Source organism: Sphaerodactylus townsendi, linkage group LG02 (assembly GCF_021028975.2).
Source record: "Sphaerodactylus townsendi isolate TG3544 linkage group LG02, MPM_Stown_v2.3, whole genome shotgun sequence".
In the NCBI taxonomy this organism is placed as follows: Eukaryota; Metazoa; Chordata; class Lepidosauria; order Squamata; family Sphaerodactylidae; genus Sphaerodactylus; species Sphaerodactylus townsendi.
In genome coordinates, this window is record NC_059426.1 from 5,202,631 (window position 1) to 5,208,630 (window position 6,000).

The window sequence follows — 6,000 nt, forward strand, 5'->3', positions numbered from 1 at the left end:
TACGTTTATGGACTAATTCTAATTGGGTTGCCAACTCTGGCCAAGGAAATTCCTGGAGATTTGGGGGCGGGGCTTGTGGAGAGAAATATTTGAAGAGAAATCTCACCCGTTATCCATGGCACGCTGTAGAGTTGCCAGCTTCCCCTGGACATCTGACATCGGTTGTGTGGATTTCTAAGATCACCTTAGGAGGGATTTGCTAGTCCTTGAACTTTAAGTTTTGCAAGGCTTTCATGTCCACGTCAGCAGTTTTCAGGAAGGCTGCCAGCAAACTGACAAATCCCAGCATCGTGAATCCTGGGTTGCCATCCAAAGTACACTAAATAGTCCGTATTATTTACTCTCACTGGCAGCAGCTCTTCAAATGAGATATTTTCCATCACTTCCTACCTGATCCTTTCAGCTGGGGAAGGCAGGAACTAAAAGTGGGACGACATGCCAAGCGGATACTCTGACGCTCAGCCACAGACCATCCCCTGAGTGTCATTAGGAAATCTCCCAAGCATCTTTTTGGGTTTTGTCCCGAGCCCTCACAAGCTGGTCACGCTAATCGGATCAAGAGGGAAACTTCAGCGGTTAGAAAGGCAATTCTGCAGGGAGAGAAATCCAGATATCCTCCATCAGTTAATTAATGGACTCAACATCAGCCTTGGCAATGCATTGCAGGACTTGTGCGTGCTGCAGAGCTTAGATTGCGCTGTACGCTTTCCCTTGCTTGCATGCACACAAGAACAACCATGCAATGCAATATCGACAAGAGGAAAAGTCAAAATACAAAGAAGAACCTGCTACACCGCAGCTGTAGGCAACACAACACCAACCAACAATAAATAAATGTACTTACTTAATAAGTGTCTAGAAAGCAAATGAAGTGAAATGTGTGTGGTGAATAAATAACCATGAACAGACAGTTGTAAAAACAAGGCAACATTCAAAACGAACAATATAGGGAGATATGAATGCAAAGAATAAGGCAAGTCCTGGGGTGCGAACCCTCAAAGCAAGTAAGTCCTTAATTCTGCAAAGACATTAGGTCAGTGATGGCGAACCTTTTCAAGACCGAGTGCCCAAACTGCAACCCAAAACCTACTTATTTATCGCAAAGTGCCAACACGGCAATTTAACCCAAATACTGAGGTTTTTGTTTAGAAAAAAACGGTTGGCTCTGAGGCGTGCATTACTCGGGAGTAAGCTTGGTGGTAGTCGGTGGCTTTGTTTTGAAGCAACCGTGCAACACTCCCAACGGGTGAATCACAACCCTAGGAGGGTTTACTCAGAAGCAAGCCCCATTGTCAGCAACCAAACTTACTCCCAGGTAAAGGATCACGCTTTAGTTCTTCGCATAAAAATCAGTGGGGTTTAACAGCGCTTAACAGGGTTACCTACACTGCTTCCCCAAAACTAGGTCTTAGGTTAAATGGTAATAATTGAGCCCAGTGGCCCAGGCCCCAGGGGGGCAACTCTATTTGCGTGTGCCCACAGAGAGGGCTCTGAGTGCCCCCTCTGGCACCTGTGCCATAGGTTCACCACCACTGCATTAGAGAAACAAGGAAGTCCCTTCTCTTCAAAAATAGCAAAGAGACAGGGTTTCTGGTTCTCGCCTGTTTCGCTGAGGCTGGACCGCTTTGTAAATCACACTTCTTTGTACTGCGTGTGTAACCCCCATGCTCAGAATGGGTTGACCCAGTAAGGGGTGGAGACTCAAAGCAGCAGAAGGCTGCAGAGCTAGTTTGGAGGAGACAAGGCTACCAGACTCGGACCTTGGTTGTATAAGCCCTTAACACCTTGTTAAGGGCTTCTTTTTGTGGTTGTAATGGGTGAGAGCTCTCCTGGAAACCTTCATCATGTTGAATCCTGTTCACCAAGCCCTTGGAGTCTTCAGGAGCCAACCCACTTGCAAAGAAGAATTGGACTTGGCAGTATCAGTAGACTGTCAATATAAGGACTTGAAAATGCAAACCCGAACAGGACCTTGAAGTGTGATGTTAAATGTTGATGTTTGATGTTATATGTTAAGAAAATAAACCATTTTGTTTTTAAAAATGTGTTGTTGCAAACTCATTCCACGTTCTGCCCCACAGAACCCACAAGCTGAGGTTACACTTGCCCATGGCAGAGGTAACTAAACTGAAGTCTAAAACAGCTTGTGTATGATCCTGATGTACTAAGCTTATACAGATGCCATCCTGTAAATTGCTTTAAATTGGTTCAGCACCAATCAGAGGCGTATGGGGGGGGGGAACAGCACCTGGGGGCAACACCCAGTCACGCACCTGCCCCTTGCCCCTCCCATGTCCCCCAGGCCCCACTTACAGCAGCGGCTCTGGTGGGCGGCTCAAGTGGGCGCTGCGGGGGTAGGCTGCCTCCTGCTCTCCCCGTCAGCAGAGGGTCCGGGGAGGACAGGAGCCCAGAGCACCCCCTTTGCAGGGGGGAGAGGCCTCCCAGCCACACGGCTGGGCCCAGCCTTGTACGCCGGCATGACCCCCCTGCCGGGGAGAGGCCTCCTGGCTGCGCAGATTGTCCCAGCCTCGTGCACCGGCGAGCAGCGCCCCAGCATGCAGGGAGCCGTGAGGCACTAGCTGGGTTGCCGCGCTGCGGGAGAGGACAGGTGAGTGACTTGACCAGTGCCCAACACCCCCCCCCCCATGTGACCAAAGGCATGTGCCCATGGACATAGGTTACCCCCTGTCCCTATAGGCCAGTGGTGGCGAACCTTTGGCACTCCAGATGTTATGGACTACAATTCCCATCAGCCCCTGTCAGCATGGCTAATTGGCAGGGGCTGATGGGAATTGTAGTCCATAACATCTGGAGTGCCAAAGGTTCGCCACCACGGCTATAGGCAGTACGCCACTGATGCTAATACCTTTTGAAAAAATGTAGGCGGGGGCATAAGGTGTGTATGACTGCATTACACTCATTGCAGAGTGTGGGAAATGCTCACTCATCCCAGCCCCCCTCCCCAGCAACAATTTTACCCCCCCCTTGGGTATTTGATATCTATGTTGTTTACAAGTATAATACACTTGTGGTTTGCCAGTTGTGAGACTGTGAAGAGAAAGCTTTAAAAAGCAGCGTTTTCTTTACTTTTAAAATTACGTTATTTGGAGGTTGCCTTTTCAAGAAGCTGCTGCCGGAGGCCCCGTGCCGTATTATGAACATCATACATTCAGAGCCCGTTTTGACCTCCAAATGTATTTGAACGGAGGCTGCTGAATGACTCGACAGGCTCCACAGAGGGGAAAAAAACGAAAGATAAGAGGCCGGGAAGACTGTCCTCTTGCCACGCGAGCTGCTCAGCTATCCAGGGAGGTTTGCTCTGCTCTCTCCAAAACCCTGAGTTCACTGAAAGCAGTATCAAATATGCAGATTATTAAAAAGAAATACAGTGCAACAGTTTTGTATCAGTCACCTTTTTTTTTAAAAAAAAGATAAACACTGTCAGCCATAGGCAGGAAGGGTGAGAGTTTTATTACTGCGATGAATCATATTTATATTGCTTTTACTGAACTGACTGTTTTCACAGAATGCAAGACCTTCTACAGCACAGGTGTCAAATTCGCGGCCCTCCAGATGTTATGGACTACAGTTCCCATCATCCCAGCATGATGCTGGCAGGGGATGATGGGAGCTGTAGTCCATAACATCTGGAGGGCCGCGAATTTGACACCCTATGTTCTACAGGGTCCATTCAGAAAGGCACACTTTATTTCTGTCACAACCTGCCTCCAGTTCAAGACTGTGTTTATGTCCCATGGCCAGAGTGGATCTCCCTACCACTACATTGCTGAATTTATTATCCGTCACTTAAAATATGTAGATCAGGATGTCTGGGTTTGTCAGGATTGAGAACCCTAATTATGCTGAAATGTTTTTCCCCTTCCCAAGTTATAAATCTCTACTGGATTGTTGTAATAACATACCGTTGCCCCTGCAGAGGGCTAGTTTGTGTATTTATTTAAACACTTTTGCTTTCACACATTTGTTTTTATGTTTTCGTTACTTCATTTATAGGCCACTTTCTCTGCAATGGGAGCCCAAAGCAACATATAAGGTTCCCTTCTTCTATTTTATCTTCACAACCATCTTGTGAGGGGTAGAGAGCATGGGACTGGTCCAAGGTCACCCAGCAAGCTTCCAGGACAGAATGGGCATTTGAACCCGGAGGCCCCCCCCCCCCCACATCCTATTCCACTGATGGCGAACCTTTTTGAGACCGAGTGCCCAAATTGCAACCCAAAACCCACTTATTTATCGCAAAGTGCCAACACGGCAATTTAACCTGAATACTTAAGTTTTAGTTTAGGAAAAAAGGTTGGCTCCGAGGAGTGTGTTACTCAGGAGTAAGCTTGGTGGTAGTCGGTTTTGGAGCAACCATGCAACTCTTCCAACGGGTGAATCATGACCCTAGGAGGGTTCACTCGGAACAAGCCCCATTGCCAGCAACTGAGCTTACTCCCATGATTTAATTCTTTGCATGAAAATCAGTGGGGTTTAACAGTGCTCAACAGGGTTACCTACACTGCTTCCCCAAAACTAGGTCTTAGGATTAATGCTAATAATCGACCCCAGTGGCCCAGGACAGCCTAGATGTGGGGGGGGGGGATCTGTTTGCACGTGCCCACAGAGAGGGCTCTGAGTGCCACCTCTGGCACCCGTGCCATAGGTTCGCCACCACTGTCCTATTCCAGCACTCTAATCGCTACACAGCACTTAGATTGTCGCCTCTACATGTGATGCAGTTATTGGTACTGTGCGTTGTGGTGGATTTTAATCACAAGGTGAAACATTCTTGCTGCATGATGCCTCAAAAGGCTGAAGAAGACATATTTGTCAAAAGTATTGTTCTTTCCCTGGGTCAATACTCCCACATTCCATTGACCCTCAGCCAAGGATTTTATCAACATCCTGCTCATCTATATATACATGAAACCTATCAATGGAAGTTGAGTTTTTTAAAAGCATCAGACATTGGTATCCTTCTACACCAGCGGATCTCAACCTGTGGGTCGCGACCCCTTTGAGGTCAAACAACACTTTCACAGGGAGTCACCTAAGACTCTCTGCATCAGTGTTCTCCATCTGTAAAATGGATTAAATGTTAGGGTTGGGGGTCACCACAACATGAGGAACTGTATTAAAGGGTCACGGCATTAGGAAGGTTGAGAACCACTGTTCTACACCATTAGTGGATCTCTTACTTCATTACAGAGACTTGATATTATTGTATTTGGGATCCTCTGTGTATGCATTGTTCATAGTTTTGTTGTTGTTGTTTATAATTTGTTGTTGTGGTTCTGGTATATAAATATTTAAATTATTTTCATTAAAATAGATTTGTATATAATTTGATGAGATGTGGCCAGCGTGGGCCATCCAAGTCAGGGCTAGCAATTATAACGTCATTACATAAATTATAGTTGTGCTAAGCAATGTTCAGTTTGAAAATCAGCGGCACGACCTTCATTCCTAACTAACAACCTGCACCATTACTCTGCCACTAAACTGAAATATCTAATTCAAAGATGCCAACTTTTTTCTCCATATTTTACATTCCCAAAACAACGCACTGGTGTTAGCAGTTCCATTTGCAGGGTCTCATAAACTTTTAACAACCTTTATTAGGAGGTATCTGGGTTTTGCAGCGTCTTCCAATGTTTTCTGTTTTAATGTCGTGGTTTTTACTTCTAAACCACCTCTATCAGAACCACGAAGAAGCTGTGTAGAAATATTCTAAAATGAATAAATAAATCTTCCCATGTTCCAGAAAACCCTTTGGGTTCTTCCTCTTTGGCCATCGATAAACACGTCTTCACATTCTCTGCTTCCCATACAGAGAGGATAGATCAGTTGATTGGCACCTGTCAACCTTGAAAGTGAAAGGTTAAGACAGGTGCCCACAAAGTATTCATAGAAAGTAGGAGGGGCTCTTGCCTTTCAAAGCAGCAGCTGGTTGAAGGCAGAGATGGGATCCAACCAGTTCTCACCACTTCTCTAGAA